Below are 13,922 nucleotides of genomic sequence, written 5' to 3' on the forward strand. Positions count from 1 at the left end.
ATTTACGAAAGGATGAAACACTAAATTCTTTATGTATTTTATAATTATTATAGTAAATAAGTATATATAAATAAATAAATATATATATATATATATATATATATATATATATATAGGCAAAAAGAAAGTTCGCACTTGTAATTTTTTCAAAAACTGTAAATGTAAGCTAAATCTGATGTAACTGTTTAAACAACCCATTCTTCATTTGATTCGTCTTTTATTCTTCTATAATTTTACCTGGTAATATTTGACTTTTCATTGAAATATTCTATTGTTAACCTCAGTGTTAAAAAAATTAACTTCAAATTGAGGAGGATAAAAGAAAGTCCGCACAATGGGATTTTTTTTAATGCAACTTTACGGCATTAATGCAATACAAATACAACAGGAACACAATGAAACAGTCAATATTTAGTAGCATAGCCCTTCTGCAATTTGACAGCCTGCAATCTTTATGGAATACCTTGAATTAGACTACAGCAATACCCCGGTGAAATGGCATCCCACTTTTCCTTAATTTTTGCCCAAAATTCTTCCAAATTTTAAATTTTATTATTTCGTAGCTGTTGCTTGACGTAATGCCATACGTTTTTCATAGGATTGAAGTCTGGAAATTGTGCAGGCCAATCCAAACACGGAATATCATGCTCTTCCGGGAACCTCTTGACATTGCCAGTTGTGTGAATGAGAGCATTATCCTGTAACAAGATGGGTTATTATCCAAATTCCGACCAAAGTAAGGTAGAAAATGTTATATATATGTACACACACATGAGGGCCGTTCTTAAATAAGACATCTTTCAATTTTTGTTTTTTTTTAATACGAGGTCGGAAGTAATACCAGTAAATCTAGTTAAATTAGGTGCCTCGGAATTAATTTTTTCATTTAGTCACCGCAACTATCAATGCACTTTGCCAGGAGAATTCAGTTCAACTTCTAACTCACATCCATTACAAGGATTACTGTTTCTGGGTGTCAAACTGTCAATATCTGCAGCAGGGACATGAAACCTCCAGGTCATTAATGAATAACATTCTCTCTGATGCATTCAGAAAACCAAAAAATTAGTCATTATTTTTAAATATATATATATATATATATATATATATGAATATATATATGTGTGTGTATATGTGCATATATAGTCATGTGCATATATAGTCATCAACAGACAAACTGTTTTGCTGTATCACGGTTATTTAGTCCGGCCAGACTAGCACCAATATTGCACGAAGGATCAAATCTACAAACATTTCGTTGAAAGTCGGCAGTTGTACACTCAAACCCACGAAATCGTATTACCCAAACAATGTCATCAAATGTCTGTTTATCTTAACATTTGCCTGCCGATTTTAAATTGCTCGATTTGTTTATTTTCAAAGAGAATATATATATATATATATATATATATATATATATATATATATATATATCAAAAGCAGCAGGCTCCTTCAGTCTTAGACAGACTATGGATACCCACGAAGCGTGTGAAAAATTTGTGGCAGGAGGTGCGCAATCTCCAACCACACATCTCGTTGTTAAATACCAGTGGCAAGTGAAGTACAAGACGACTGGAAACAAATGCCGAGATAAGCGGAGAACACATACAGCGCCTAGAATTCCCAAATGGTCACCCATCTTATACTAACCAGGCTCAACGTTGCTTAACTTCGGTGATCTGACTGGAACCGGTGTGTCAACGCGATTATGCGGTATATATATATATTTTCACATAACACACAAACACGTATATATATATATATATATATATATATATATATATATATATATATATATATATATATATATATATATATATATATATATATATATATATATATATATATATATATATATATATACACGTGTGTGTGTGTTATGTGAAAGGGGCATGTGTATGCAGATATGCTAATAACTGAGGAATCTTAACTGCCCTTCCCTGCAGAGTTCCAGGTCACTCTTTGTAAAAATGTAACACCTGTTAACCTGTCTCTGATATTCTCGAACGTTTCCACACCTTGGGAACTAAAAATACTTAGTTAGAATCTGGCGCTTGATAACTTCTCCTTGATTACAATAGATGGGGCTGAGTCTTGGCTAGCAATCCATCAAGGTTGGGGTAACATCCTCAACTGCGGCTGGTACAGTTAGCGTTGATCCTGCTCCTGCTGTTCGTGGATTATAACTGTCGCAGCTCGGTGAAGTACACGCATGTATCATTGCCATCTATCATGTGCGTATGTCTCTTCAAACGTCCTGCGACGACGGATATGTTGCAACATATGCAGACATAACACGTAGGTAATATGTAATCACAAATTCGCAAGTGAGTAGCTTTAAGCTCTTTCCAACATTGTTGTTAGTTTTATTGGGCAGGAACTAGATAGGGTTATCATTTTATTTTTCAACTGAGCACCCGTTTTAAGGAATAACACTGCTAACCCAATGCATGGGAATGGTATAAATGTGATCTTAACATCATCTATTCATTCTGATTAGTATCAGCTACCTGCAACTAATGGTTGAACACACTAGCAGAGAGAGTCCTTGAGAAAATAACATTTACGCAAAAGAAAGCTTTAAGATACTCATTACTGCACTTCTTGATCGGCGAAAACCTGCTCTCCCAGAACTTCATTGCGCTTAAAAAACTGGCAAGGTACAACGTGGACATTGCTGCTCTATCTAAAACTTGTCTCAGTAAAGATGATAAGACGATTAAATAAGTGTAAAGAAGATGTGGATACACATTCTTTTGGAAAGCCTAGCTTGAAGACAGCAAAATGATTGAAGTGTGGATGATGCAATGCGCACAAATATTATGGATCAGCTTGAGAAAACCTGACGTCACGGCTCTGAAGCTGCCTTTACCATGCGGTTGTTACGTATCTGTTATTTCAGCGTATGCATCTACTTTGCGTAGTAGTTAAGATATCGTCATGGCATTTTATCAAGAATTGAGAAAATGTATTCTAAGATTTTGTTAATCGGTGACTTCAATGCAGGATATGGATTTGATCATGAAACTTGACATAACTTAGGGAGGGACAGACAGAGTAAAGCTAACGATAAAGGAGTACTCTTCCTTTCGTTGTGCATATCGTTTGTAATACGTTCCATCACACAAAGTCTTATACACAAGCAACATGGATATAGTCTAGAGCCAAACATGGGCATCATCTGGAGTAAATCATCAGCGAGGACGTGATGTCTAGGATGTGTTTACAGTTATAGTTATGCGAGGTGCTGGGTGTAACTGTGATCAGAAACTTGTTCATATGAAGATCAAGAAAAGTAAGACTTAATCGTGTTAACGTGCCAAAGATAATAAATCTCTCAAAGGCGAAACATGTGAACGTGCATGAGTATCTAAAGAAATTATTCAATGACATCATATTTAAAGGATGATGGGACCAGTTAAAATCAAAAGTGTATTGCACTAGTATAGACTATCTTAGTCTTAAGGAAAATAAACGCAGAGACTGGTTTGAAGAAAATAAGTTTTGTTTAATCTCTAATCTTATTAACGAGAAGAGGAGAGCACACAATAAAATTTTTATATCATTTAATTCACATCCATAAAAAAATTAGAGAACACTTTGAAGTAAGCAAAAAAAAAAGCAAAAAAAAAAAAAAACTATGGGGCAACTTTAGTCAGGTGAAGAATAATTGGTGGGCTCTAGTAGAAGATTTGTCAGCATTCTCAAGTAGAGTGGTCTAAGGCAATGAACATTAAACTTAAGTTTTCTCAAAGAGAAGCCTGGGAGGGGATTCCTCGTAGGACCAGATTTACCTGCAATCAACAGGAAAACTAGGTATTACAAAAAAAAAAACAGCCTAATTTTAACTCTGAACACGACATAGTAATACATTTAAGATCATCTGAAACTATTTAAATATCGATTTGAAAACCTACGTCAGCAGGAGATTTCCAGTTGGTGCATGACACGTGAAAGTTTACGGAACACAAATTAGATTGCGTGTTCAATAGACGATTTAAACGGTTTTGTTATTTTATGTTCTTTGTCTAGTTTTCGAGATAGTTTCCGCTCCCATTTCATGCCATTGTGCCGCACGTATAAAAAGCGTTCACTATTGAAAGCGGAGTGTTCAGCGTCAGATATGCTCCACTGGATCAGATCATGATATAAAACGATTTCTACATCTTACCTCATAAAAATATTCAATAAAAGTATATGGGGTTTATATATATATATATATATATATATATATATATATATATATATATATATATATATATATATATATATATATATCCACACACACACACATATATATATATATATATATATATATATATATATATATATATATATATATATAAAATACAAGATTATATTCAAAAGTTCATGATGTTGACCATCTTATAAGTTATTCCTTTAATTCAGTTGACATTTACAATTGAACTGAATTAAAGGAATAAATTATAAGATGGTCAATATCATGAACTTATGACTATATTTTTTTGTCATTTATTCACTATATTGCTCTGTAATTACATTGAGCTTCTTAAATAAGGATTGGTATATATTATAAGAAAATATATTTCCAACGAAATATATATATGTGTGTGTATGTGTATGTGTGTGTGTGCGTGTGTGTGTGTGTTTGTGAGAGAGAGAGAGTGTGTGTATTTATATATCGCTAATATGTGTATTTTATATGTGACTAGCAAGGGGTAACTTTAATTTGTCAAAATTTCGTATGTATTATTATAGAGTCTTGATTTCAAAAGTACAAAAAATGTTTTGGGTGCCACCAGCTAGAATCGAAACTGAAAGCAAAATTATAGCATTCAAAAAATATGTACCAATATAACACGCATATGGACGAATTAAAATAAAATATAGATAAATGTACAAAATGTATAACGATGTTTTTCAATTATGGCCCATTTTAAGCCTTTAAAAACTATTTAAACAAACTAAAGACCCATAAAAGAACAGTCCACAAAAAGTCCAATGATTAGAGCCCCTAGTGCCGCTCTGCTAATTTTAGTTTCGGAAGAGACTGAGTTTAAAAATATGGAGACAGACCGACATGCAGATATAGAGAGTTTTATAAATTAGATTTGCTGGGGAGGGTGCCCAGCTGTTCCTGGACGTAATATACGCTTAAATATGATATTTTGATTTAAACACATTTCGTATATATTTTTATAGAGTCGTGATTTTCAAAGTAAAAATAAAAAAGAGCATTGTGGTGCCACCAGAGAGAATCGAATCCGAAACATTCAAAGCTGGTTACGTTACCACTGTACCAGTGTGGCACGCATACAAACTTATTAAAAATGAAAAAAAAGCCAAGATGCATATACTAAATATATATATATATGGTTGAAAGTGTGTTAAATATATATATATATATATATATATATATATACGTGTGTGTGTGAGTGCGTGCGCGCGTGTGTATATATATATATATATTACACCTATATATATATATATTACAATTATATATATGTATATATATATTACAATTATATATATATATATATGTATATTACACTTATATGTATATATATGTATATTACACTTATATATATGTATATACATATGCATATATATATATATATATATATATATATATATATATATATATATATATAAGAGCAAACAGTTAATAAAGCAAGTAAAAAACACTTTGAAAAAACATATTTAATCTGAAATAGAAACACTAGATAAATGGATAGTCCTTAATCCGCGGAGTTTCGAATAAATACTTTCCTTCTCATCAGACGGTAGGGATTAGCAAAATGTGGGATCGGATTTTGCATATAAAAATATTTGATGAAACTGCAAGTAAGTCAAAGATCTTACTTGATAACAAAAAGTGAAGCAGAGGGAATATGATGAAGAAAAAGGTGATTACACATGAATAGATAGTCTGGTGAAAGGTAAATAATCCAATGACGGTAAAATCCAAAAATATAAATCCAAGAAAGTTAATTGAATTTTCATTTGCACAAGTCCAATCCAAGGAAATCACGTAATTGGAAGATGGTCCAAAATAATTCAATATATATATATATATATATATATATATATATATATATATATATATATATATATATATATATGTATATATATATATAATTACTTCATTTACTCACATAAAATTAATATACGAAAGTATAGATTTATGCGTAAACTTTAAGTATTTACTTCAAAAGTGCTCAATACGTAGGTAGAGCTAGCTAGTAATTTATAAATATATATATTTTATAAATTACTATATATATATATATATATATACACACACATATATATATGTTACACTAATATATATATATACATATATATATATATATATATATATATATATATATACATATATATTACGCTTCCAACCATGTGATGTCAAGTCCGCTTGTAACTATAGTAGAATAAGCTGACACTTGCGTACTGACACCGTGAACTTTCTTGTGACATATTAATGCTCACCTACGAATCCAAATCATCAGACGTATTTTAGTAAATGTCCCTTTTAATACTTAATAAGAAGTCTCTTATGACTGAATCTGGGTAAAGACGGCTAAGCTTACGCCCGCTTTCAGATGTTTACAAATACTACAGGTGTTTATTTTTCATTTATGTTTCACGGACTACCGGCCTATACATATCTCCACTTCCTTTTAGCTTATTTACGGCAAATCCTTTTCCTATTCCATATCGAATTCTTTCCAAATTTTTTGACAAATATAAATTTGTCTCTGGAGAGTTGTTTAGTAATCTTTCGCTATTAACGAAACACGTGTAACACATACTTTATTAAAACAGCATCACATGTATGAGTGAAAATTCTTGTGGTTAAAAATAACTGATATATATATATATATATATATATATATTGCATAGGCATCACCGCTTATCAAGGCCAAGAGGCCACTCGAGGAGAAGGATTAAAGAGTGTACAGTAGAAATTGAATAATATAGTAATCGTTAATAATGGAAATTCGGTAAATTTGTTAATTAATATGGAACGGTTCATCCAAATCTTTTTTTACGTTAGACCTGAAGACAACCATAGTGTAGCCGGCTGGAAAGCAGGAAAACGGAAGATAAGTCCACAGGCGTGCAGTTTAAAGAAAGAAGCTTTGTTCATGGAATCTACATTTAGTTTTAGGCACAGATAAAGAGTGGGGGAAAATAGTGATAGTGTTTTCTGCTAGACGGGTGCTCCTTGTGAAAGTCTGGGGAGGGGGACCATAGATTGGAGCTCAGCCGAGCACTTGCCATCAAAATAACGATAAAGCAGAGACAAACATCTCTTCTGTGAGAAAAAGTTTGCAGGGAAGAGAAAAGGACATCCCCTACGAGGCTACGAAGTCTATTTTGAACTCTATCAAGCAGGATAAATCTGTTCTAGCAGCTCCTGCCCAGATGTGGCAACAGTACTCCATCCTTGGACATATAGATAGAGAATTGCATCAGACGTGAGACATCTACTGGATCGATAGAAGGATCCCACCATCTTTCCAGCGGACTTGCAACAGATTTAATGTATGTATTCCATTTAAGATCAGGAGTAAAGGTCAAGCCCAGAAGTTTGTCAAAACATAAGGACTCCCCAAGACGAGAACCATTCATTTCAAATTCAATTGATGCCAGATGGGGATCAGAGCGTTGATAAAAGCTTGGTTTTAGATGCATTAAAAGTAACAAGCCACCTCTTTCTTCATTGTACAACTTGCTCAAGATCAGAGGAGAGATAATCAGAGAGAACTTGGTCGTTATATATATATATATATATATATATATATATATGTGTGTGTGTGTGTGTGTGTGTGTGTGTTTGTGTGTGTATGCACACTCATATATTTATATAGGTAGTAGGTAGGTAAGTACGTAGGTTGGTAAGTAGGTATGTTGGTAGATATATATAAGCATTGATTGTAAACCTGGATACGCGTGGTAAATTCATAAAAGTATTAAATTCATACATAATTCATAAGAATTAAAGCGTCTTTATTACTACAGTGATAAGAGGGACGTGCAATATGTAAGGCCGTTGGCCCACTTCTCGTTGTCTGATCTAGTTGAAATTTTGCATGTGCAATGATTTTATATCTCTACGGGTTATGTGGTAAATTACAGATCTGAACTAATTGTGGTTTCTGTTTTACAGGTGTTTGAACTGAGTCAGGTGTGAAATGGAGCCTGTTGAATGTCGAGCAGTGATCCGGTTCTTGTATTTGAAAAGACGCACATCACAGTAGACTTTTGATGAAATGAAAGAAACTTATGGTGATAATGCTCCATTATATCACCTTGTAAAACGTTAGCATCGTGAATTCAAACATGGCCGGAAGTCTGTTGAAACAGCTCCCAGACCTGACCCCCCCCCTTCTGCCATTGATGAGACATCTGTCCGTCAAGTTGAAGCTGCCATTTTGGAAGATCGGCGCATTACTCTTCGCCAAATAGCCCAAGATGTCAAGATTAGTACAAGGTCTGTGGAAACATTCATGACCATTTGCATATGCATAAGGTGTCTGCCAGATGGATTCCCAGGTTACTCACATCATTCCAGAAGCGAGAACTCGTCGAGTGCTCGAGGAGTAATTTGGAGATGTGCCAAGAAAATGAGTCAAATTTTTCAAAAGACTAATTACATAGGATGAAATGTTGGTCAATCACTATGATCTAGAGACCAAAGCCCAGTCCATGCAGTGAAAGCACTTGGACTCACCACCTCCAAAGAAGGTAAGGGTTCAGCCCTCCGTTGGCAAGGTTATGCTTACATTCTTCCGGGACAAGGACGGAGCAGTTATGACAGATTTCCTGGCAAAGGGTATCACAATTACAGGAGCCTATTAAGCTTCACTTTTGAGAAAATTAAGGGAAACAATCAAAATCCAGAAGCGGGGCAAGATCAGTAAAAATACCCTCCTCTTGCAGGATAACACTCCGGTCCACAACTCGCATGTCGCCAGATCAGAAGCACGGGCGTGTGGTTATGAAAATCCCCCATCCTCCCTAGTCTTCCGACCTTGCACCCTCTGACTTTCACCTCTTCCCAGCCATGAAGTTGTTTTTCAAAGGAAAGCGTTTCCCAGATGATGCAGCCTTGATTTCTGAAGACACGTCGTAGTTGGAGGGCCAACCTGGGGTGTTCTAGAAAAACGGTCTCCAGAGCTGCATCAAATGATGGAAGAAATGCATAACTCTGCATGGTTCATATGTAGAGAAAGACTAATAACTGTGCCAAGTTTCGTTGCTCTATTGCTATGGGAAGTGGATTAGGGGCATTAGTTATTGCACACCCCTCGTACACCAGGATGACGACCACTGGAGTGTAACACATTATATTCAAACCTCTAATAAATTTTCAGAAAACCACCCACACCAACATTTAAAAACGCAATATACCCATATAAAATTATATATATATATATATATATATATATATATATATATATATATATATATATATATGTATATGTATATATGAAGTATGTCATAAAAGTGAGTACACCACACACATTTCTTAAAATATTTAAGTATATCTCTTCATGGGACAAAACTAAAAAAATGATTTATTGACAGAATGAAAAGTAGTCTGTGAGCAGCATATATAACAGAGTTAATTTATTTTCCCCTCAAAATGACTCAAAATATAGCCATTTAAAGCTAAATCTTTGGCAACAAAAGTGAGTACACCCCTTATGAAAATGGGCAAATATTTACATACAACATGTCAACTCTCAATATATTGTGTGGCCTCTATCATTATATCCAAAACTGCCTTTACTCTCATAGGTATGGAGTTTACCAGAGCGTCACAGTTATCCACTGGAATGCTCTTCCACTCTTTAATTACGGCGTTGCGGAGCTGGCGGATATTTGAAAATTTTTCGCACCTCCATCCCCTGCTGGAGGATGCCCCAAAGATAGACTATTGGTGTTTAAGTTTGAAGGCGTGCTTGACCAGTCTATAACCTTTACCTTCAGCCTCTTCAGTAAATCAGTGGTTGTCTTGTATGTGCGTTTTGGGTTATTGTCATGCTGGGACACTGCTCTGCTCTGCGACCCAGTATCTGGAGCGAGGGGATCATGCTCTGCTGCTGTATTTGACAGTACATGTCTGAGTTCATGTCTCCCTCAATGAAGTGTAACGCTCCAATAGCTGCAGCGCTCATGCAACCCCAGACCATGACATTTCTACCACCATACTTAAGGAAATAAACGGTAAGAGGTACAACAGTGCCTTTTGTAAAACAAACATTTAGTTTAAACCCAGTCCGGCCTGTCTTAAACGCATTAAACCTCTCGGAAAGGCTCCGCGCCAAATATTTTCGCGCAATTATGACATGAAATAACAACTTGTTTTCAATCCATTGTGCATATTTGATAGATCACAATAGTAGTGTGTTTCCGAAGCAAAAATCCAACAGGATCTGAGTTGACATAACACCAGCGAACTTGTAAACAAAGACACATTCCCATATATGAATGCGTTGGAATTTTGTGTTGTATGTATAATATCAATATACATTACTGAGTCAGGGCCCACGCACGAGAAAAAAAAATATATTTAGTTAAAATTATACAGAGAAATATATTTAATGAAGTAAGGAAGGGGCAAAAGGAGAAAGATCACGAGAATGATAAATACTCTACAAATATAGAGCACAATGAGTGTGTGAATTACATATATATATATATATATATATATATATATATATATATATATATGTGTGTGTGTAATCGTTTATGTATATTCATGTTTATTTAATTTATTTATTTGTTTGTTTTCTATTGTTATTGTTAGTGGATACTAGAAAGCTGATTGGCCAACTAGAAATCCTCAACATATATAAAAACAAGAAGCAACGACAGAATTCGCGCATAAGCCTGACGAATCCTATAGTTGGATGAAACGCAGAATATTCAGTGTAGCTTAATCGCCATATATATTTTATAAATTATTAACTAGCTCTACCTACGTATAGAGCACTTTTGAAGTAAATACTTAAAGTTTACGCATAAATATATACTTTCGTATATTAAATTTATGTGAATAAATGAAGTAGTTATATATATATATATGTATAATTATTTTTTTGCTGTAATAATTAAATACCTACAGACACTAGTGTTTCATCCTTTCGGGATTCTTCAGTGAAGGGTGTCATGATTAACACCAGCAGAACGATTCGAACCCCGACACACGAGACATCTCTGGCTCGATTAGCGGAGACCGTATCCATTCGGCTACCATTAACCGCGTGAAATAGCGTTGAATTTAAACATTTTAATTTTAAATGTTCATTTACGTCAGTCAAAAAGTGATCTAATCGCTATAAGATGATCTATGCATAAGAGCTAAGTTGACCGACTTTAATTCAACTGAAAGCGCTCAACGATAAGAAATGAATTTCTTAAAGGGGCTGCCATAATTATTTTTTTACTATAATAATTAAATACCTACAGACACTAGTGTTTCATCCTTTCGGGATTCTTCAGTGAATGGTGTCATGATTAACACCAGCCGAACGATTCGAACCCCGCAACACGAGACATCTCTGGCTCAATTAGCGGAGACCGTATCCATTCGGCTACCATTAACCGCGTGAAATAGCGTTGAATTTAAACATTTTAATCTTAAATGTTCATATATATTATTGTTCATATATATTATTGTTCATATATATATATATATATATATATATAATTATATATATATATAATTATTTACTATGATAATCATTAAATCCTTACAGATACTAGTGTTTCATCCTTTCGGGAATCATCAGTGCAGAGTGTCACGATTAACGCCAGTCGAGTGATTCGAAACCCGGCAACAGAAGTCATGTCTGGTTTCATTAACAATTAGCAAGAACATGAACCATTCGGCTACCGTAAACCTCGAGAGATATAGTTGAATATAAACATTTATTCTTATTAAATACTTTTAACATCAGTCAGAGTGATCTAATCATTATATGACGATCTATGAATATGAGCTAAGTTGACCGACTTTATGACAACTGAAAGTGCTCAACGATAAGAAACAATTTCTTAAGGGGGCTGACATTATTATTATTATTCACTATAATAATAATAATTCAATACCTACAGACACTAGTGTTTCATCCTTTCCAGAATCATCAGTGCAGAGGGTTACGATGAACGCCAGTCGAGAAATTCGAACCCCAGTAACAGAAGTCATGTCTGGCTTCATTAGCAAGGTGAATAATATATATATATATATATATATATATATATATATATATATATATATATATATATATATATATATATATCACCTTCACTCCAACAAGGCATATTGCCACTTTGACATAAGGGGTTTACTGGCATTAAGGCATCTCAACAGTGACGGAGTGTGATTTATTTACTAAGCGGGTTTGTCGGGCATATGAACGTCGAGAGGGGCACTATTGCAATGAGTTCATACAAAAGAGATTCTGTTTAATTTATGAGTTGTGGACTTTACATACGTCTACTTCCATTTAACAGTTTTTGTACTGCAAGTCTTTCTTTATTTTATATAAAGACCTTATCAAGTTTTTTTGACAAATATACATTTGTCTCTAAAGAGTTGTTTAGTAGTCCTCAGCTATTTAACGAAACACGTATAAGATATACTATTTAAAAATCGAATGAAAACTTGTAAGTGTAAATTATTTTGGCTTTGAAATAAAAACTAGCGGGGCCTGTGGAAATTCCACAAGGGGCTCATTAATATGTTATATAATGATGTTGGCATTTTGTAGATTTTCAGCGTAAATGAAAACGCTCTCGTTTTATTGTAGCTCTTGTGTTAAAACTGCAAAAGTATTTATCTAAGCTAGCAGCGAAGCCCGGCGTAGTCTGGTCGTAAAGTACGTTTAAATATGATATTTTAATTATTGCAGATTCCGCATATATTATTACAGAGTTAATGTGCTATCGATTTTTATATATTATAAAGTTGCGATTTCAAAAATAAAAAAAAATATATCTATATGACTTTCCAGTAGCTATAATCTAAACCGAATCTAAAATTATGAATAATATTTAGTAAATTATTTATTAAAAAAAAATTACTTGCGTGCCATCAGTTATAATCGAAACCGAAACCACTATCTGTGGGGGGGGTTCTTATCACGTGTCCTGACTTAAACAGGAAGTAATGGCTTGAGTAGGTTAATATGCATGGTCGCCAGCTCTGGTATTACATGAAACCGGTATGCTGAGCACAAATCAAGGCCTAAAAGCACTACGCTACAAAATTGGCATAAACATCCACCTCATACAATTACCCAGCTTGATACACCACTTGGTGTCCGGCTCGGTTTAACAAACGAATATCTTTCAGTGATCATGTCTATGGAAATGGACAAGAGGGTATACATATCGTTCACTTGTTACAGGCTTGTTTTTCTAAGCTCCCTCCGTCCCCGCAACGCAAACAGATCCCTTTCCGTGTTTTGTTTCTTTTTCTGATTTTTTGGTCATGCTGTGGGACAGAACCACTCCTCTGTTTTCGCACAATTTCTTTAAAGACCCCGCTATTCAAAAGATGCCCAATCGCACAAGAACTGACCACCTCGTCGATCGGGAGGATTGCTTAAGCACAGCAACAACGACAACAACAACAACAACGACAACGACAACAACAACAATCAGGACAACGTCCACCATGAGAAACAAAAATAATTATATCAACACATCAAAAGCGAGGCTTATCAGTAAGCAAATATTCATCACAATTTAATGATTACTTTTACATATCGTGTTTTTTTGCACCCCGCTCTGGGGAATATTGGCAAAAGGAATAAAAAAAAGGAGAGGCGGTCGGAAGCGTGAGAATGTTTCTTTTGTGTGCGTCCTCGACAGGCCGCCCTGTCAGCATTTTAATATCGATGGGACGGCTGCGTCTCAGAAACTTG

General features: G+C 34.4%; 1 pseudogene; it reads right to left on the reverse strand.

The window, feature by feature from the left end:
- Positions 1 to 1,602: 1,602 nt before the first annotated feature.
- Positions 1,603 to 1,719, reverse strand: LOC145248397 (5S ribosomal RNA; annotated as a pseudogene).
- Between the last annotated feature and the right edge of the window lie 12,203 nt (positions 1,720 to 13,922).

Source organism: Euprymna scolopes, chromosome 26, assembly GCF_053919585.1.
Source record: "Euprymna scolopes isolate OS-2025 chromosome 26, ASM5391958v1, whole genome shotgun sequence".
Taxonomy (NCBI): domain Eukaryota; kingdom Metazoa; phylum Mollusca; class Cephalopoda; order Sepiida; family Sepiolidae; genus Euprymna; species Euprymna scolopes.